We start from the raw sequence: 21857 nt of genomic DNA, 5'->3' as shown, positions 1-21857 counted from the left end.
GGCCTCCTTCCCGTGGGTCCCAGGGGCCCCGAGGAGAAAGATGCCCTTCCCTGGGGCTGGGCAGGTGGTGGGGAGAAGCCCTCGTGTGCTTTCTTAGTCCGTGGGCACAGGACTCTTCTATTTTCTGTCCATATGTCCTCCTCCTGACACCATGGTTCTCCCTGAACCGTGGGCTGAGGTTCACTCCTAGGAGTCTGTCCTCAACTCACAGGCAGACGTTGGCATTTATCTGAGAAGAAAAGGGAACATGCAGGGTGTGCTGAGCAGAAATGTGGTTAAAACTTCTAATTGCTGTGACTGGGTTTTATTTAAAACTTTATATATTAGTCACCACTCAGCCACCTTCACATGCATGGATGGCCCAGCCGGCCTGACTCAGTGGTTGAGCATCCACCTATGTTCCAGGAGTCAGGGTTTGATTCCCGGTCAGGGCACATCCCCAGGTTTCGGGCTCCATCCCCATTAGGAGGAGCACAGGAGGCAGCCGACCCATGATTCTCTCTCATCAGTGATGTTTCTCTCTCTTCGGGTCCCGTCCTCTCTGAAATGAATAAATTTTTTAAATGCATGTATCCTATCTAAGAAAAGGGTAATATGCAAATTAACTGTCACTCCATCACAAAGATGGAGGCCCCATAGCTACAAGATGGCAGCACCCATTCCTCTCAGCTCCGCTGGAGTCCACCAGTCCCAGGGCGACGGCCGCGCAGAGCAGGCAGTGTGAGCAGCCTGGGGGAAAGCTTGCTTCTTCGCTGAGGCAACAGGCACAGAGCAGCCAGGCCCCGCAGAGAGCTATGGCACATTGATTCGAGCGCAGGGCTGCTAGTGTTATTATATGTAAAAGTCACAGTAAGGCTGATTTAAAAATTCTAGGATGACACCCTGGCCGACTTGCCTCAGTGGATAGAGCATCGGCCTGTGGACTAAAGGGTCCCAGGTTCGATTCCGGCCAAGGGCACATGCCTGGGTTGCGGGCTGGGTCCCCGGTTGGGGGAATGCAGGAGGCAGCCGATCAATGATTCTCTCTCATCATTGATGTTTCTATCTCTCTCTCCTTCTCCCTACATCTCTGAAATAAAAAAAGAAATATATTATAAATAAATAAATAAATAAAAATTCTAGGATGATGCATGTGGATGAAAATGGTGGGTCGAGTGTTTCGTGGAAAACCATTGGAAACGCAATGCCTTCTGCTCTGGGTTGAAAGGTGTGAATAGACGTTTTTCTGACATCACTTCACATTTCAGGCCCGAGGTGGGAGCTGTACGCTGTGATCTGGTCCTGCCGGTTTGGAATCCCAAGTCGCTGCCCAGTGAACCCCCCGAGGAGTTTCTAGGAGCTTCCATCCGTCCCAGGAACAGAAGTACGGGCCACAGTCACTGAAGAGAGCCTTGTCACCAGCAGACCCTCAGCTTCAAGCCACGGGGTGACCAGCCTGGGGGCAAAGTGAGGAAGCAGAGACCCCAGGTTCCCATGGTCACAAGGACGATGGGCCTCTCAACCTCTGGGCCACAGATTCAGGCAATTTTCACTGACAACCAATGGAGGCTGGGAGTGAATTAAATCATTCACATGAGATGGGGGAGGGTCTGAGGCAGGAGAAACCTAACAAAGCAGGAAGAAGGGTGCTTCCTGTCCTTTGAAGATCTGGGTATGAAAAAGCTCCAAACCAGCCTTTCTTCTATTTGTCAGATAAATGTTTATTGGTCTCAGAGAGGAAGGGAGAGGGAGAGGGAGAGAGAGAGAAACATCAGTGATGAGAGAGAAACATTGATCGGCTGACTCTTGCACGCACACACAAACACACCCCTACTGGGAATGGAGCCTCCAACCCGGACGTGTGTCCTGCATGACAAGGAATTGAACCGTGACCTCCTGGTTCATAGGTCAATGATCAACCACTGGGACACACCTGCCGGACCACATCGCCTTTCTCGATCCGTCCCTTATTGGAGGACATCCCCACCACTCACAGCCGTCACAGACCTCCAGCACAGACTCCTGGCTGCTCTCAGTCTAGGAGTTAATAAAGCTTCTATAAACTTCCACGTGCTGCTTTCTCTGTGGACAGAAGATTCACATTCATTCTTATAATTTTATTTCATTTTTAATTGGGATGTAATTGACATTATATTAGTGACAGGTGTACAACATAATGTCTCTGTGTTGGTGTACACCCAAAGCCATCTCCAGGATGCGTCTCCTTGACCTCTGCCCTCATACGTGGCTGCAAGCTTGGCTATGTCTTGTGCTGAGGACACTGAAGATCCAGCCTTTCAGCCGCTTTCACAGACACAATACCACAGCGCTCCCTGCCGGGTCCCCATGCTGCCCATCCTCCCCAGAGCCAGGGAGTCACAGCCGGAAGTTTCTACTCCTGGACCCCTCCCCCCACTTAGACCACCCCCTTCATCACCCACCATGGCAACCCCCAATCTGTTATAGTTTGATCGCTGTGAATTGCCAATTCTTGTGCTTAAAATCAAAAAGCAAATATAAACCATTCGCGCTGGTTAAAGGGGAGTAAATCATAATGGGGTGCGAACAGGGCCAGTGGCCCTTCCTGCACAGCGCACAGTGCTGAGCCCAGGGCAGGGGCAGGGCCCAGACCAGCTGTCACTCATCTCAGCCTCACAGGACAAGGGAGTCCAGCCCCAGGGGAGGGACCTGGGCCCCCCAGGTGGGGAGCAGCCTTCCCTTCCTTCAGGACCCTGATCCTGGGAAAGTGCTGCTCTGAGTGACATTGAGGCCAGAGCGGAGGGAGGAATGTTCACCCCCAGGCAGGGTCCCCAGATGAACCTGGGAACAGGGTGTCATCGAGGAAATAGGCAGAAGCCACAGATCACAGGCTGAGGGAAGCAGGCAGCTGCTGGAGAGCTCACCCCTCACTGAGGAGAGGGGTTTTTGTCTCACTTCCCCACAGGCCTGCAGCACTGTGGGACTGCTGATACTGTTGTCATAGGACTCACAGTAATAATCGGCCTCGTCCTCAGCCTGCAGCCCCGTGATGGTCAGGGTGCCTGAGCTGCCAGACTTGGAGCCAGAGAATCGATCAGGGACCCCTGAGGGTCGGTTGCTATTATCATAGATGACAGTTTTGGGGGCCTTTCCTGGGAGTTGTTGGTACCAGTGCACATTGTAACCCCCAATGTTGGAGCTGCTTCCAGTGCAGGAGATGGTGACCCTCTGGCCCAGGGCCCCCGACACTGAGGCCGGCTGAGTCAGCACAGACTGGGCCCAGGATCCTGGAAGAGGGGGAGACACAGAGAGGGTGAGTCTGGGTCTAGAGACAAGAGGAGGCAGCAGGGCCCATGTGTCTCCCCAGGCCCCTTCCCCTGTCCCTTATCCAGTCACCTGTGCAGTGAGCCAGGAGGGTGAGGAGGAGAGGGGCCCAGGCCATGGTGGAGGTCATCCCTGAGTCCTGCCTCCTGTGCCCACAGCTGAAGCAGACCTCCCCACCTCTCTCCCTTCCCCTCTTCATAGTCTGCAGGAAGGAGGGTCTTTTTATGCAAATGAGACCCCATCTATCTGATCCCTCCCTGGGCCTATGGGAAAGGCCCTCTGCTTGAGGGTGGCCATGGGTATGGGAGGGGGTGGGGCGGGATGGGGCCCAGGTTTGGGGAGTCACAGCTGACTGCCCTGAGCAAATAGATGGTCCTACACTTAGTCAGGGGGCTGGTCCAGCTCTGATCACCTCAGATCCCTCAGGAATAACCCCCCAGCGCCCTCTAGTGTCCAGGCCCAGACACACCATTGAGGGACATGGGGACCAGAACCCATGAGAAACCACCTCTGCCTTCCCACTGCTCTGTCCACTGTCCCTGCCCTGGGGCCAGGCCAGGGGTCCCCTCTCGTGGCCTCCCCATCACCTCGGGGCAACTTCAGTCTCTACTCAGCGTCCTCAGGGGGAGGCTGAACACAGCTCCCTGGGCTGGTCAGGGGTCAGGACTGAGGTGGGGTCTCTGACATAAACGCTAGACCAGTGTCGGGTCCAGAGCAGTGACCAGCCGCATGGAGGCGTGTCCCCTTCTGTGCGGGACACGGGCTCTTTCCTCTCTGGTGGCTGGAGGTCTCCTTTCCTGTGGCTTCGCAGCCGAACTGAGGAGCAAGGGCCCCCCTGGGGCTGGGCAGGTGGTGGGGAGAAGCCCTCGTGTGCTTTCCTAGTTCGTGGTCATGGGTAACTTCTATTTCTGTCCATATTTCCTCCTCCTGACACCATCGTTCTCCCTGAACCGTGGGCTGAGGTCACTCCTAGGAGTCTGTTCTCAACTCACAGACGTTGGCATTTATCTGAGAGGAAAAGGGAAAACAGAGCAGAAAATTCTAGGCAGAATTTTTTAATTTCTGTGCTAGGGTTTTATTTTAAAACTTTACATATTAGTCACCACTCACCCAACTTCGAATGCATGTATGTTATTATATGTAAAAGTCACCTGCATAAGGCTGATGTAAAATTTCTAGATGATGCATGTGGATGCAAATGGTGGGTCCAGGTGTTGGTGGAAAAGCATTGGAAACGCAATGCCTTCTGCTCTGGGTTGAAAAGGTGTGAATAGACGTTTTTCTGACATCACTTCACATTTCAGGCGGGAGGTGGGAGCTGTCCACTGTGATCTGGACCTGCCGGTTGGCAATCCCGAGTCGCTGCCCAGTGAACCCCCGAGGAGTTTCTAGGAGCTTCCATCCGTCCCAGGAGCAGAAGCACCGGCCACAGACAGAGCTCCCAGGACAGAGCGGAGTTGGCTCCAGGCTGGTCGCGGGCGGCACAGGGACAGTCGCTGCCCCTGCTGTCCAGCATCCTCAGGACACAACGTGTTCCCTCACCACCAGCGGCAGCCGGCCCCGGCCCACTGGTGCCCAGCGTTTCTGTCAATGGGTCGGCGTCCGAGTCACGAAAAAGCGCGGACAAGAGGGGCCTTGTCCCTGGTGTCCCAAGCCCGTGGGCCGGGGTTGGCACAGAAACTCGGCAGCAGAGGTCCCGCCAGGCGGGTGTGTCCCAAGGGGGCCTCCCTCCGAGTGGCCGGCCCTCTGCTCCAGCTGGCAGTGGCCCCGGGGACAGCACTGCTGTCATTCTCTGCATTTGGGGGGGTTCGCTGCTGGTGTGGAGAGAACAGTGTATTTCTGCGTGTTGGTTTGTACCACGAAATTCAGATTTCGGAACTCAGACCAGAACCCTCTCTCAGTCCCTCCTGGACCCTACGCTGAGCTTGGCCTGAATCACCCCTGATTTGACCTCCTCCATAGTCTTCATAGATCGAGCAGGCAGCTGCTGGAGAGCTCACCCGATCACAGAGGAGAGGGGTTTTTGTCTCACTTCCCCACAGGCCTGCAGCACTGTGGGACCGTTTATACTGCTGTCCCATGCTGAGCAGTAATAATCGGCCTCGTCCTCAGCCTGCAGCCCCGTGATGGTCAGGGTGCCTGAGCTGCCAGACCTGGAGCCAGAAAATCGGTCCGGGACCCCTGAGGGTCGTTTACTATTATCATAGATGACAGTTTTGGGGGCCTTTCCTGGGAGCTGTTGGTACCAGTTGACATAGTAACCACCCCCAATGTTGGAGCTGCTTCCAGTGCAGGAGATGGTGACCCTCTGGCCGGGGGCCCCCGACACTGAGGACGGCTGAGTCAGCACAGGCTGGGCCCAGGATCCTGGAAGAGGGGGAGACACAGAGAGGGTGAGTCTGGGTCTAGAGACAGAGGAGGAAGCAGGGCCCATGTGTCTCCCCAGGCCCCTTCCCCTGTCCCTTATCCAGTCACCTGTGCAGTGAGCCAGGAGGGTGAGGAGGAGAGGGGCCCAGGCCATGGTGGAGGTCATCCCTGAGTCCTGCCTCCTGTGCCCACAGCTGAAGCAGAGCTCCCCACCTCTCTCCCTTCCCCTCTTCATAGTCTGCAGGAGGGAGGGTCTTTTTATGCAAATGAGACCCCATCTATCTAATCCCTCCCTGGGCCTGGGGCAGGGCCCTCTGCCTGAGGATGGCCATGGGTATGGGCGGGGGTGGGGCAGGATGGGGCCCAGGTTTGGGGAGTCACAGCTGACTGCCCTGAGCAGATGGTCCTGCACTTTGTCAGGGGGCTGGTCCAGCTCTCATCACCCCAGATACCTCAGGAATAACCCCCAGCGCCCTCTAGTGTCCAGGCCCAGACACACCATTGAGGGACATGGGGACCAGAACCCATGAGAGACCACCTCTGCCTTCCCACTTCTCTGTCGACTGCCCCTGCCCTAGGGCCAGGCCAGGGCTCCCCTCTTGTGGGCTCCCCATAACCTGGTGGCATCATCATAAGTTTCTACTCAGCATCCTCAGGGGGAGGCTGACCCAGCTCCCTGGGCTGGTCAGGGGTCAGGACTCAAGTGGCATCTCCTGCACCAACTCTTAGACCCATGTCAGGGCTCAGGTCAGGGCCAGAGCAGGGACAGCCCCGTGGGGGCGCATCCCCTTCTGTGCGGGACTCGGGTTCTGTCTTGTATGGGATTCATTCCTGGTGGCTGGAGGCCTCCTTCCCGTGGATCCCAGGGGCCCTGAAGAGAAAGGGGCCCTTCCCTGGGGCTGGGCAGGTGGTGGGGAGAAGCCCTCGTGTGCTTTCCTCGTCCGTGGTCATGGGTAACTTCTATTTTCTGTCCATATTTCCTCCTCCTGAAACCATCGTTCTCCCTGAACCGTGGGCTGAGGTCACTCCTAGGAGTCTGTCCTCAACTCACAGTCAGACGTTGGCATTTATCTGAGAGGAAAGGGGAACATGCAGGATGGGTTAAGCACAAATATGGTTAAGATTTCTAATTGCTGTGACAGGGCTTTATTTAAAACTTTATATATTAGTCACCAGTTAGCCAACTTTAATGCACGTATGGCCCGGCCAGCGTCGCTCAGTGGTTGAGCATCCACCTATGAACCAGGAGGTCAGGGTTCAATTCCCGGTCAGGGCACATGGCCTGGTTGGGGGCTCCATCCCCCACCAGAGGGATGTACACAAGAGGCAGCCGACCCATGATTCTCTCTCATCATTGATGTTTCTCTCTCTTTCTCTCCCTTCTTCTCTGAAATCATTAAAAAATATTTTAATACATGTATGTTACCCTATCTAATAAAAGAGTAATATGCAAATTGGCCATCACTCCAACACACAAGATGACTGCCCCCATGTGGTCACAGATGGCTGCCCTCATGTGGACATAAGATGGCCACTACATGATGGCAAGCAGGGGGTGCAGTTGGGAGGGACCAGGTCTGCAAGGGAAGGCAGTTGAGGGCGATCAAGCCTGCAGGGGAGGGCAGGTAGGGGTGACCAGGCAGGCAGAGGGGGGAAGTTGGGGCGACCAGGCCTGCAGGGAAGGACAGTTTGGGGGGGAATCTGGCCTGCAGGGAAGGGCAGTTACGGGTGACTAGGCCTGCAGGGGATGGCCGTTAGGGGCAAACAGGCTGGCAGGGGAGCAGTTAGGCATCAATCAGGCTGTCAGAGGAGTGGTTAGGGGGTGATCAGGCTGGCAGGCAGAAGCGGTTAGGGGCAATCAGGAAGGCAGGCAGCTGAGCAGTTGGGAGCCAGTAGTCCTGGATTATGAGAGGGATGTCCGACTGCCCGTTTAGGCCCGATCCTACCGGGATCGGGCCTAAACGGGCAGTCGGATATCCTTGAAGAGGTCCCAGATTGGAGAGGGTGCAGGCGGGGCTGAGGGACACACACCCCTGTGCACGAACTTTGTGCACGGGGCCTCTAGTTGTATATAAAATCACCTCTATAAGGTTGATTTAAAAATTCTAGGATGATGCATGAAGATGAAAATTGTGGGTCGAGATGAAGGTGGACAAGCATTGGAAATGCAATGCCTTCTGCTCTGGGTTGAAAAGGTGTGAACAGACGTTTTTCTAACATCACTTCACATTTCAGGCGCGAGGTGGGAGCTGTACGCTGTGATCTGGACCTGACGGTTGGCAATCCCGAGTCGCTGCCCAGTGAACCCCCCGAGGAGTTTCTAGGAGCTTCCATCCGTCCCAGGAACAGAAGCACAGGCCACAGACAGAGCTCCCAGGACAGAGCGGTCTTGGGCGGACAGAGCGACCGTCCCTGCCCCTGGTGTCCAGCATCCTCAGGACAGAACTAGCTCCCTCAGCCACCCAGTGGCCCACTGGTTCTGCTCCCGGAAGACCCCTAACGCATACACAGCCTTTCCCGCAAAGTTTGCTTCTTCCCTGCTTCTTCTGGCCTTTGCATTGGCCTGTTCTGCGGAGCAATCTCTGATGAGGGGAAGCAAAGGGAAGCCTGTGCTCGGTGTCCCACAACGTCCCTGCGGGGTCACGGTCCCCAGGCAGCCATGCCTCCCTGCCCCTGCTCAGTGTCCCACAGGCCGGAGCCCTGGTGCTTCATGGAGTCTGAGTAGGAGGACAGCAGGTACCGGGCAGGGCTCCCTGGCTTCTGCCTCGTGGAGGGAGGAAGTCTGTCCACTTTCATCCCACGGGCACGCGCGTCACAGCGGTGGGGTCCCCGGGTTCCGGAAGCACAGGGCACGGGGCGGGCACACAGCCCCCTTCTCCCTGCAACTCACACCGCAGCCATGACCTGGAGTGGCCCTGGTCCCGGCGTTTCCCAGGGGTCATCAGGTTCATTGTCATTTCAGGAGAAAAGGGGCAGGCCCGCGGCGTCTGCTGTGATCACAGATGGGTGAACAGGCAACATTGCCCACAATGTTTTGTTGTTTTATTTCTATTTTATTTATCCTTAGGCTTCAGAAACGTCCATGGAGAAATGGGAGTGGGCCCATGACACACCAGGCGTGGGGTGATGGAGTGTGCACACGTGCGAGCTATTGCTAACTGTCTGTGTGATCACGGAACAAGCAGGCTGAGGTTTTGTCCCACTTCCCAGTCCGCGTGGGTCACCGTGGGAAGCGCTGTCGTGCGAGGTCACACAGTCATAGTCAGCCTCGTCCTCAGGCTGCGGCCCCGCGATGAGCAGGAGCCCCGCATTGGCCGAGGCGTCCTTGGATCCAGAGAAGCGGCTGGGGACCCCGGAGCCCAAACTTGTACTGGAGGCGTCAGACAGCAGATACCGGGGACGGCTCCCTGGCTTCTGCTGGAACCAGAATAAGGTTTTACCAGCAACACTGAGGTCACTTTTCACGGTGCAGGGGAGTGTGGCCGTGGCTCCCGGAGATGCAGAGAGGGAGGGCGGCTGAGTCAGCACAGGCTGGGAGAGGGACCCTGCGGACACAGACACATGGGTGGGAATAGAAGGCTAGGGGGCAGGTGCTCTGGGTCCCCGAGGACTGTCCCTACCTGTGCAGTGAGTGAGGAGCACAAGGAGCACAGGAGTCCGGGCCATGGTGAGCCTAGCCCCTTCCCAGGACACAGAGCTGGGGCTGGTCTTCCCAGACCTCTGTTATCCCCTCCCAGCTGTCCTCACAGAGGAGGGGCTGCTCATGCAAATATGACCCAAATCCTGCCCTTCTCCCCGGTGCACTGCCATATTTTTCACAGGAACAGCCTGGCCTGTGGCCTCCTGGCGAGACCCCAGTGTCCACAGGGCATCTCCCAACCTGAACGTGCAAGGAGGGTGGAGGACAGGGTGAGGAACAGGAGAGATAATTGGTCAAATTTCTACCCTTTTCTTGACCTACTTGGACCCCACATCTCCCAGCAATGGGGTTACATTGTGACTGACCCCAGTTCCAGCTGGGCAGGCCCTGTTACCTGAACCAAGTTGACAATCCCCTTCCTTAGGACCATGATGGTGGCAGGGAGGTGGTGTGAGTTATGGGGTCCAGTCACCGTGAAAGCAGGGGATCCTGGTCAATGGGTCAGGAAAGAGCCTCTCTCTTCCTGGGGGTTTGTTGTGTATACGTGGTGCCTGCGACTGCAGAGACATGTTGTTCTTATGTAGACAGCCAGCGTGTACAGCCCGGGACCTCATCCCGGGACCCACCGGGCCCACTTCCTCTAGAGCAGGCTCCGCATTTCCCCAGCAACAGGGGAGCATCCGCCACCATCCTGTGGCCCCAGAAGAGATTTCCTGGGCTCAGGCCCCACCTTCCCCCTTAGAGAAACGCCCTCTCCCCGACTTCACACCTGGAGGCTCAGGTGCCCAGCGAGGTCACAGGTGAGCTCTGGTGCGGGAATTCATCCATCCAGGGCTCAGTCCCCACCCAGCATCGCCCATCCTAGTTGCCTGGTTCCGCATTGGCAGGAAGGGGGAGCAGAGCTCAGGTGCAGTTAGCAAAGGACTCCAGCAAATGAATGAAATCAAGGGAGGGGCCACGGGAACCTTCAATTTATAGCGAAACTAGGAAGAAACATGGGACCTCCTACGAGTGATTGGCACCTGACCTGCTGCAGTCAGTGGGACTGGCCCTTTAACTGTGGGTATGACACGGCTCTGGGCAGATCCTGTGAGGACTGAGTGCTGTTGGAGGACATCAGCTGGTGTCAGAGAACAGCTGTCGGGAAGCCCCTCCCCACACATTGGGGACCAGAAGGGCCAGGAGGGAAGAGCTCTGGGGGAGCAGCAGACGACACACAACAGGAGGAAAGAGCAGAGATTCGGACTCAGAAATGTTCCTTCTTAGAATTCCCCCGACACGGGGTGGTGGGCGGGGCACCATGACCTCCCGCGTGTGCTCCTGGGACGTCTGTACTGCTGCTACATCGTGTGTGACCTCCCTCCTCCCAGGGACAGAGGTCCCTGCAGAGGAGCCCAGCTGACAGAGGCCGCACAGACACTCCTCGCTGAAGGGAGGCTCAGAGCCACCACCTCGGGGCCCAGGGGTTTTGGGCTCACATCCTCGTCCTCTGAGACACTGTGGGTAACGGTTGCTGCTCCCACTGCCCGGATCTGCATTGCAGTAATAGTCAGCCTCGTCCTCTGGCTGCAGCCCCGAGATGAGCAGGAGCCCCGCATTGGCCGAGGCGTCTTTGGATCCAGAGAAGCGGCTGGGGACCCCGGAGCCCTGGTACTTATCTGAGTCGGATTTATATTTCAGGAGATACCGGGGTGGGCTCCCTGACTTTTGCTGGAACCACCGTATATCGTAGTCACCAACATTGAAGCCACTGGTCAGGGTGCAGGTGAGTCTGGCTGTGGCTCCCGGAGATGCAGAGAGGGAGGGCGGCTGAGTCACCACCGGCTCCTGGGAGAGGGACCCTGCAGACACACACACTTGTCAGGGATGGGCAGGGACCAGGGGGGTTCCCAGGAGACTGAGCAGGAAGGGAAGAAGCCTGGTCCCAGGCCTGTCCCTACCTGTGCAGTGAGTGAGGAGCACGAGGAGCAGAGGGGTCCAGGCCATGGTGCTCACAGCCCTGAGCCCACAGTGGGGCTGGGCTGCCCAGGCCTCCTTTTCTCCCCACCCTCTGCCAGAGGAGGGGCTGCCATGCAAATGGGGTCCCTCCAGGGACTGCCCAGCCCCTCCCTGGGCCCTGGGGCTGGAGCTCAGCTCACACCCCAGACTGAGGGGCATGGAGGTGTGCTCAACCCTTGGGGGGCCCTGGGAGGAAGCACCTGCTGAGACAGCACAGAGGCTATTGCTCAGGGGGCGCTGCCAGCAAAGACACAGCTGGTCCCATCAGGGCGCACAGGGCCCAGCCCCCAGGTCCAGGCTCCTGTGAGTGGAAAGTCCTTAGTGAGCAGCTGTGTAGGGGCCTCAGGGCGATCCCACAGCGCTCCCTGCTGGACAGAGGACACACTACATCACCCTGGACCAAAGCCCTGAGGCCCAGCTGGTGTCTGCTGCTCCCCAGGTCACTGTCCCTGTTCCCACATCCTGCTCTGACTGGCACAGACGCTGGCGCTCACTGCAGCGTCTCCCTCCTGGGCCCAGCCGTGGGAGGTGCCAGCACGGACGTAACTGAGAGGTGAAGTTCTGGGAGACAGTTAGAAATGCTGTCTCACACGTTCATAAAGAGTAAGCTGTGACCCAGCCCTCACGTGAGATGTTATGGTGCTGAGGGCCCTAAGGGTGTTGGGATTGAGAAGGGACATGAGCTTGGGACACAGCCTGGGCCTCCTCCCTATTCACAGATGGGAGCGGGCTCCTGACACGCATGTCACTCACGGAGCCTGTCTCTGTGGATGCGCTCATCCCTCTAATGAAGGGGGTGCTGGCTGAGAAGGCAGTGTCTTCTGGGCCGGGCCCTTTGTGATGCGGTGGGCGTGGCTTTGGGGAGAGCAATCTCTTCGTCGTCCCCATGCAATTGTCACACAAAGAGCTGAGGACACTGAGTGCGTGTGTGGGTGGGACATCAGCAGATGGATGGAGGGAAAAGCCACACAAGAAACCATCATTGCCTGTTTGGCGGGCATTTTGTGTGATCACCAGTCGGGCCCTTTAAGAACACAGCCTTGGGATGTGGGTTAGACCTGAGACCCAGCCTTCCTGTCCAGGCCCCTGGAGAAAACGCTGGGGAAGCCCCGGAAGACCTTCCTTCTGGTTAAAGGATGGACCCGCCTCAGAGCAGGGCCTGCAGGCACCATAGTGTCCCACAGGCCCTCCCCGCCCAAGGCTGCAGAGGGCGCTCCTGACCTTGGGGTGAGGACAGTGACCTTCCCTCCTCCAGGGACTCAACTGTGCTCAGCTCTGTCTGTCCTGCCCCCGGGGAAGCTGCCAGCACCTGTGACCTCCTGCTGACCCGGGGGTGTGGGTGGGAGTACTGCCAGGAGATGTGCGACCAGCTCATTTCTCTTGTGCTCACTTAACAAATACTCTGAACTGTGACGATGATGGTGATGATGATTCAACCTGGAGTCAGCTCCACCCGGGGAGAGACTGGGAGCCCAGGAAGGGGGTTCATTCCCTGGGCTGTGCTGGGAGGAGGGCGGGCCTGGGGCTGGGCTGGTCAGTGATGCTCAGCCTCCTCCTCCAGCTGTGACCAGGGGCCTCTGCTGTGGCTGATATGGAGCCCAAATGAGAACCAACATTCCCTTCTTTTTTAAAATATATTTTTATTGATGTCAGGGGGAAGGAAGAGGCAGAGAGAGAAAGAAACATCAATGATGAGAGAGGATCATCGTCGGTGCTGTCTCCTGCACGCTCCCCACTGGGGATCAAGCCCACAACCTGGACCTGTGCCCTGACCCGGAATACAACAGTGACATCCTGGTTCATAGGAGGCCTCCATTAACCACACCAGCCGAGCTGAGGACCCCATGTCCTGAGAAAGTGGCTGTGTCATTGGGTGCAGAGTGTTGATGAGATGTCACCGGAGCTGAGGGATCAAATGACGCCTTTCCACCCAGTGCTGCTGCCTCGGCCAGGGCAGAGGCCTTGCTGTGTGTCCTGGGCCCCGGTCCCTGGAGGAGGAGGAGGAGCAGGGGACATGCAGGGACCCGTGTGCACAGCAGGGTCCACGCTGCAGGGCTGGGGAGGGATGGGCGGGCTGCGCAGGAGCAGAGAATCCGGGAGCCTCTCCCTGGGTCGTGTTTAATCCTGAGGACAAGGGGGACCCAGGACCTGGTGGGGACAACCTGACATCCTGGTCCTTCGGCCCCGGAGCTCAGGCCTCGCCTCCATCATCCCATCCCCCAGCCAGACGTGTCCGCAAGGAGCTCATATGCATGTGGCCACAGAGAGGATGTTGTTATGTTTACATGGTGACAGTTCCCTGTTTACACAGAATACACTTCATTGCTGCATGTTGGTTTTTAATGCAAAATTCAGATGTGAGCCCTCAGACCAGGATCCTACCTCAGTCACTCCTGGACTCGGAGCTGAGCTTGGCCTGAATGAATCTGATTCCACCTCCTCAAATGTCTCCATGGGAACCGTTATCCCTGAGGAAGGTTACATGTGAAAACGTGAGCATGGCAAACATTACATGAGCCACAAATCAATGGAAACGCTGACCGGACGTCAAAGCTGTGACACTGTCAGGACCACGGGTTCAAGGATAACCCGGTGCCGGATGGACACCTGTCAGGACAGTCAGGGCTGAGCCAGAACTGGGCGGAGCCGCCAGCAGGGCCCAGGTCAGGCCAGGAGAGCGGAGAGGAGGTTTTTGTCTCACTTCCCTGTGGGCCTGGACCACCGTGTGAGTCTTAGAGCTGCTGTCCTATATGTTACAGTAATAGTCAGCCTCGTCCTCAGGCTGCAGCCCCGAGATGTGCAGGAGCCCCGCATTGGCAGAGGCATCTTTGGATCCAGAGAAGCGGCTGGGGACCCCGGAGCCCTGGTGTTTATCTGAGTCTGATTTATATCTCAGGAGATACCGGGGAGGGCTCCCTGGCTTCTGCTGGAACCACCTTATAGCATAGCTGCCAACATTGAAGCCACTGCTCAGGGTGCAGGTGAGTCTGGCTGTGGCTCCCGGAGATGCAGAGAGGGAGGGCGGCTGAGTCAGCACAGGCTGGGAGAGAGACCCTGCAGACACACACACTTGTCAGGGATGGGCAGGGACCAGGGGGGTTCCCAGGAGACTGAGCAGGAAGGGAAGAAGCCTGGTCCCAGGCCTGTCCCTACCTGTGCAGTGAGCGAGGAGCGCGAGGAGCAGAGGGGTCCAGGCCATGGTGCTCACAGCCCTGAGCCCACAGTGGGGCTGGGCTGCCCAGGCCTCCTTTTCTCCCCACCCTCTGCCAGAGGAGGGGCTGCCATGCAAATGGGGTCCCTCCAGGGACTGCCCAGCCCCTCCCTGGGCCCTGGGGCTGGAATGCAGCTCACACCCCAGACTGAGGGGCATGGAGGTGGGCTCACCCCCTGGGAGGAAGCACCTGCTGAGCTCAGGGGGCGCTGCCAGGCCTGAGAGGACACAGCTGCTGAGTCCCCTGCAGGCAGCACAGGGCTCCCCTCTCAGTGAATGGTCCTCCCTCAGCTGCAGTGTAAGGCCCCCAGAGCAGGCCCCCAGCGCCCCCTGCTGGCCACAGGCCCCACAGCTTCAAGTCACCCTGCTCACAAGTGTGTGGGCTCATTCAGCTGCTGTCACCCTGAGACACTGTGGTGGGACTGCAGTGTTCAGTCCAGGGCCCTCTTCTGTGAAGGTCAAAGTGCACGTAGATGACATACTGATTGGGTGTCACTTTCCATGAAGCTGGTGCACCGCTGATGCCCAGGGAGCTTCTCCCCCAACAGCACAGGGGAAGGGGCAGTGGGGCCGCTGTGAAGGGTCATAGGGCTGCTCACTGCGTTAGGAGCCGATTCTGTGGCGTGAGAGGCCTCTGTCCCCTTTCGTCCCTGCAGGCACACGACCCTCAGCCCCGGGGCCTTCGGGCCTCAGGAAGCACAGGGCAGGGTGAGCACCAGCCCCCCTGTATCTGCGCTGACACCACAGCCTGTCCCCAGCTCCCTGTGGCCCTCAGATGCTCCCTGGGGGTGGCCAGGAGAGTGGGCACATTTACAGGAAAAGGGCTACTGCGTGGACTTCGCTGATCTGAGTGAAATGTGTGTTTGTGTGGGGAGCAGGGGGGGTGGGGAGGGGGCCTCGGTCCTGATGTTCTTAGAGAAAAGTATTCGCAGGAACAAGGAAATCCCTGGCCTGCGTCCCACTGATGGCAGGTGGGGCCTCGGGAACGCTGGAGGCGGAAACAATGACGTCCATAGCTCCGTGTGCAAACAGGCCAAGGTGGATGGGACTCCTCCTCTCTGGAAAGATCAGTCCTTGTCGTGTCACAGTGAGGAGACCGGCTGAGGGCTGTGAGGAGCGGACAAGCTCAGGTGGGAGGGGAGAGAGGGAATCGGATTCGGAAGGGATTCGATGCTGATTAGCTCCTGGGACTCACCCTCCCTAGAGACGGAGGCCTGGGGAAGGGATTACAGCAGGAACTTGTCACTTTTCCCTGAAACCCTCACGTGGGGATGGAGTTAAGACCTGAGGGGCCCGAGGGAGAGAGGAGGTGAGGGAGGCAGCAGCAGAGGAGGGAAGAGGGGAGGGAGGGTGTCACTGAGAGTCTGTGCTGTTGGGACCAACCTTCTGTGGGTTTGTTCCCAGAAGGAGAAGGTTGTGTCCATGACCAGGGGGAACACTCACATATCAGATGTGATGGGTCAGCAGTAAGACAGGGTTCACACACATGACATGAATTTGTGGGGGAGCATGGCTGTCTGGGTGACCATGTGTAGTTGCAGACACAGTATGTGAGATGATAGGAAACACACGCTGGTCTCGGCCCCTGGCCCCGCACAGGCTCCTGAGACCCTGGTCACTCCCTGGGGGACGGGCGGGCCTGTTGCTGATGAGGGGACGCTGGGTGGGCTGCTGGGTGAGGACGGGCCACTGGAGAGACCAATAGGATTAGAAGCTGGGGATCCTCACACCTGCCCCTCATTTGCTGGAAGGGGACAAGGGCTCGGTGCCATTAGTAAATTAATACAGCAACTTAATTGATATCATGGGAGTTTTCCTAGGAACCTTTGCTGTATTGCCCAGAAGTTGTGTGAAACCAGGGACCTCCCGCCTGTGATTGGCACCTGACCTGCGGGAAGTCAGTGGGACTGGCCCTTTAACTGCGGGTCTGACCTGTCTCTGGGCAGATCCTGTGAGGACTGAGTGCTGTTGGAGGACATCAGCTGGTGTCAGAGAACTGCTGTCGGGAAGCCCCTCCCCACACATTGGGGACCAGAAGGGCCAGGAGGGAAGAGCTCGGGGGGAGCAACAGACAAGACAAACAAGGAAAGAAGGGGATTTTATTTAAAAATATTCACTCAGCCCAGCCAGTAGGGTCAGTGGTTGAGCGTCCACCTATGAACCCGGAGGTCACAGTGGATTCCTGGTCAGGGCCCATGGCCGGCTTCATTCTCAGTCCCCAGGAGGAGGCGTTCAGGAGGCAGCTGATCCATGATTCTCATCATCGGTGTTTCTGTTTCCCTCTCATTCTCCCTTACTCTCTGAAGTCAATAAAAATATGCTTTAGGAGTTTTTTAAATAAAAATATTCACTCAGTTTCATCAGCTATCACTGAGCTCATGACAACATGCAGTATGGCTGTGGGAGAATTAAACACTCAAGGACAGTAAGAACACAATCAGTTCTCAGTGGGGGTTGGTCCTCAGGATAGTGAGGATGTTATTGCTTATGTCAGTGGCATGCTGGTAGCCATAAGGACGAGGAGGATTCTGGGGTATGGCTTCAATCTGTCCAGACTCCAATGAAGATAAACTGAAGCAAAATATTTGTATTCCATCTTCTTAGAATTTCCCCTGATTCGGGGTGGTGGGCGGGGCTCCATGACCTCCCGCGTATGCTTCTGGGACGTCTGTGCTGCTGCTACATCGTGTGTGACCTCCCTCCTCCCGGGGACAGAGGTCCCTGGAGAGGAGCCCAGCTGACAGAGGCCCCACAGACACTCCTCGCTGAAGGGAGGCTCAGAGCCACCACCTCGGGGCCCAGGGGTTTTGGTCTCACTTCCTCGTCCTCTGAGACACTGTGGGGAACTAAAGCTGCTCCCACTGCCATGGTATGTACCACAGTAATAGTCAGCCTCGTCCTCAGGCTGCAGCCCCGAGATGAGCAGGAGCCCCGCATTGGCCGAGGCGTCTTTGGATCCAGAGAAGCTGCTGGGGACCCCGGAGCCCTGGTGCTTATCTGAGTCTGAGTAGAATCTCAGGAGAAACCGGGGAGGGCTCCCTGGCTTCTGCTGGTACCAGGATATGTAGTAGCTGCCAACATTGAAGCCACTGCTCAGGGTGCAGGTGAGTCTGGCTGTGGCTCCCGGAGATGCAGAGAGGGAGGGCGGCTGAGTCAGCACAGGCTGGGAGAGGGACCCTGCAGACACACACACTTGTCAGGGATAGGCAGGGACCAGGGGGGTTCCCAGGAGACTGAGCAGGAAGGGAAGAAGCCTGGTCCCAGGCCTGTCCCTACCTGTGCAGTGAGCGAGGAGCGCGAGGAGCAGAGGGGTCCAGGCCATGGTGAGCGCAGCCTGTTCCCCGGACACAGAGCTGGGGCTGGTCTTCCCAGGCCTCTTATGGCCTCCCTGGTCACAGAAAGCAGCTGCTCATGCAAATGTGCCCCCACCCCCTTGGTATCCCCCTAGGGCCCTGCCAGAGTCTTGGGCCCTCTGGCAGGGAGGGCAGCCTGGGGCACTCGGTTCCCCGTGGGTGGGGCTGGGAGGAAGCAGCTGCTGGGGACGCACACAGCCACAGGCAGGGAGCCCACACCCCCAGAGAGGACAGGCCTGCCCAGGCCTCACAGGAGCAGAGAGCCAGCCCTGGGGCCTCCTGGGAGAGACCAGGTCCAGGCAAACCCCAGAGACGGTCTCACAGCGCCCCCTGCTGGTGGCAGGGCGAACCCCCCTTCCTTTAAGCCACTCCAGCACCTCCCCTTCACCTGTTCCCTTGACTCCTGTGCTCCCAACAGGTGAGGGTCATCCCCCCTGGGACCAGGCAGGGGCGCGCGTCTGGTGAGCATCCTTTGGAAAGGTCATTCTCACGGTTAATGAAATCATTTAAAAATGCTCCGCGTTGTTGTTTTAATTGTGTAAATTGTGCAAGGAAGAAGGACAAAAAAAACCCAAAACAGGTTGATTGAGGGTCTGCATTCGTGTTGGCAACATGTGGTGACACTGGTGCATGGTCATGTCTGTGATGACAGTGCAGTTTGGCCACTGTGCTGTAAAGGACCTAATAATAAAAATAAAGAACGCTCCGTTATAACCCTGTTTGTCTGTAGGTATTGAGGGCTTCGGCCGCCGTCATCCTGCGCCTGGAAGTTTCTCTTAAAGGCCTAGAGCAGACAAGGGGAGGGCAATGGGAACTCGTTCGTGTTCTGTGTTCCGTGGGGCCGCCTGGTGCAGTGTGAGGAAGGTGTGGTCTCCCAGGCTCTCCACACTCCTGAGCCACAGCGTTCCCATGGTGGGCAGCTCTGAAACGGGGCTTGCCTCTTTGTGAGAGCAGGAAGAGAATGTAAAACCAATACATTGCTAAGAGATGGAAGCGCGTGCTTTATTTCATCACAAATATCTCTAAGAATCCCAGCGTGGACTGCTCATTATTTTTCATTACGGTTTTCACTCAGTACTATGTTGTATTGGTGTGTGGCGGACGGCATGGGGGTTGGCCAACCACACGCTGTAGAGAGCGTCCTGTGAGAGGGGCCTGAGTCCGCAGGGCCAGGGCCGTCCTGGGAGAGCAGATCTATCTCCCTCCACCGACTGCATCGCTGACGCCCCGGCGCCCGGTGCTGAGGGCCAGCTCCTGGCCAGGATGGCCACCTTCCCCGGCGGAGCCTCCGGCCCCCGGGGGCATTTGCTAGCAAAGGATTCTGGGAAGACCACACACAGCAGGCGGGAATGGCCACGTGTGCTTTGGAGGAAAGGGGTTTCCCATGGATGACGTCAGTAAGTGAATTCATTAAAGAATAGCATAACCTTTGCCGTTAATAGGATGGACACGGCCATCAGACACACTGAGTACAGGTGTGCCCATTTCTAATTACTTCACAAATAGACTCTGTGCGTGTGCATGTGTGTGCGTGCGTGTGTGCATGTGTGTGCATATGTGTGTGTGTGTGTGTGTGTGTGTGTGTGTGTTTGGCATGCAGAAAGCGCTCTCCGTCTCACCTGCTACTGGTACGGAATTCGTAACTGTGTCTCAGTGATGGCTGCTCCAGACTTGAGAAAACCTGGGTGGTACCTGCAGACACTCCCCGTGATTGTAACCAGGGAGGTTCGTGGTAAACCCACAGCCAGATAACACTTCAGCCACCAGGCTCGCTATGTTTAAATCTACACGTAATTACACAGGCTGCTGAGAATGTGGAGGAGAGGGGACCCTCCTTCAGCATCAGGGGGAATGTCAGCGGATGAAGCCACTTTGGGAAACAGTCCGACAGCCGCTCTAAAGGTGTGTTTTCACCATTACCAGCTCCTCCAGCAGTTCCCTCCTCGGGACGCACCCAGGACACATAAAAAAGCGCACACGCACCAACACGAACAGCCATGTTCATGGCAACAGCACCCTTAATCACCAACCGGTGCAAACAGCCCACAGTATCCATCAGCTGAGGAAACACTGTGCCATGTCCATACAACGGAGCAGGGAGTCCCCGGCAAGTTAAACAAATGAGGTGCATGTTCCCTCTACACATGGGGGGCCTCCGATACCCTCATGTGGAAGCATGACACGGAGGGACCCATTTGCACGGGACCCATGTGCATGGCACCTGGAAACTCCGGAGGTCCGGTCGCCGGGGACGGCACAGGCGGCTTCCCAGCCAGCTCAGCTCAGAGCACCCGGGAGGGACCGAGGCGTCCCCTGCAGGCGGTTGGGTCACGCTAAGCGGCAAGGGACACAGCGCAGGCTGGGCCTGTGCGGGAGAGGAGAGGCGGGCAGAGAAGGTGCTCGAAGGCATCGGCAGAAATCCCTCAGGCCTGGCCCTGTGCAAAGAGAAGGGCGAGGGGGAGAGGACCCCAGGCCAGGCCTCGAGGACCTCAGAGATGGTCCCTACAGCTTCCTACCACGTCATGGTCCTGTGTCACAGCTTTGGGGGTGGACCTTCAGCATCGCAATGTTCCTGAGCTTGGAACGTCCCCGGCTTCATCGGCACCTTGGCACGACCCTTAGGCCCCTTAAGATGAAGAGGGCCCTGGCTGGCTTGGCTCCGTGGCGAGAGCGTCAACCTGCAGACTGAAGGGCTCCGGGTTCGATTCCGGTCAAGGACATGTACCTGCGTTGCAGGCTCCCAGCCCTGGTCGGGCTCATGTGGGAGGCAACCAATCGATGGTCCCTCTCACATCGGTGTTTCTCTCTCCCTCTCCCTCCCACTCTCTCGAACAGTCACTGGAAAACTCTCCTTGGGTGAGGACAAAAAATAAAAGAGATGAAGAAGACAGGGGGCTGTTCCAGGACCTGCCCTGGGGTGGGGGCACAAGGAGGTCACCCAGCACCTCTCCCTCTTTTTCCTTCCTCTTGGCATCCCTGGAGCCAGACCGCCGCTTCCTCTGAGCCTCGGGACGGAAGGAGCAGTCCCCGCAGCCTGGCGCAGGGAGCAGAGGAGAGGGAGGGCATCGCACTGGTCCCGGGAGATGAGTGAGGAGTCAGCGGGACCCACTGACCCACCGGAGCACTCAGACTGCCCCTGGCGAGAGAGCTCGTCGCCCCCACCGGTTCCCGGTGGCAGGGAGTGTCTTGGGTGCCCCTGGAATGAGGATTTGGGGGCCCTGTAGGAGAATGCGGTATCACAGAGAGTTTATTCCCGTGGACTCAAACCCTGAGTTCCCCAGGCCCCACTCCCCTTTGTCCCGCCCAGAATCCAGTCCCACGTGCGGTCCCGCAGGGCCGGGCTCTCAGCCAGGGTCCGCAGTTCCGATCCACGTTGGAGCAGAGGCCCAGCCCAGCATCAGGCCGGCTGAGGGGTGCTCCCCGCTGTGGCCACCCTTTCCCTGATGTGGGGTCTGCGGGGCACGTGGCTGGGGAGGAAACACGGGCAGGAGCAAGGAAAAGGGAACGAGAGCCAAGGGGAGAGAACTCCTTGACTCCAGGGGATCAGGGGCTCCCCAGTTTTCTCCGGCTTGCATCGGCCCTGCCCCCTCTGGCCAATGATTTCTGTTCTCAGGTTTGACTGACAGGCACCTTTCCTATGTCTCCCCAACATCCCCATCCCTACATATGTGTTTATCTCCTCTTTGTCCAGACACCCTCCCAACCCCGCTCCCCCCACATCGCCCCCCCCCCACCGTGGTCTGCAGGGAATGTGGGAGGGTCCCTGCCCAGGGCAAAGGTGCAGCTCCCTGTGAAGGCGCCCCGGGGGGGAGGGGGGGACATGCCTGCAATGCCTGGCCTCCCCTTCGCCCCTTTCCCATCATTAACCTCCACCTGAGTGCCATGGCAGCAAGACCACCACGTCTCTGAGTGAGACTAGGACCCTGGGTGAGGTCCATGGTCATGCGACACGTGGGTTGACTCCGATATCGTTGGGCGAGGGTGAGGCCTCACACCCCTTCCGCAT

At 57.7% G+C, this 21857-nt stretch overlaps 2 gene segments (V, D, J or C); both read right to left on the bottom strand.

The window, feature by feature from the left end:
* Positions 1–205: 205 nt before the first annotated feature.
* On the bottom strand, positions 206–3400 carry LOC308238231 (immunoglobulin lambda variable 1-40-like). The segment is given in 3 exons: positions 3355–3400; positions 2914–3245; positions 206–229 (listed from the first exon to the last, which is right to left on the bottom strand).
* A 1878-nt stretch (positions 3401–5278) lies between these two features.
* On the bottom strand, positions 5279–5803 carry LOC308238230 (immunoglobulin lambda variable 1-40-like). The segment is given in 2 exons: positions 5758–5803; positions 5279–5649 (listed from the first exon to the last, which is right to left on the bottom strand).
* Positions 5804–21857: the final 16054 nt, after the last annotated feature.

The sequence above is a fragment of the Plecotus auritus genome (genome assembly GCF_963455305.1).
Source record: "Plecotus auritus genome assembly, chromosome: 13".
Classification (NCBI taxonomy): Eukaryota; Metazoa; Chordata; class Mammalia; order Chiroptera; family Vespertilionidae; genus Plecotus; species Plecotus auritus.
Note: the sequence above shows the minus strand (reverse complement) of the source record. Positions and strands in the feature narration are given on the sequence as shown.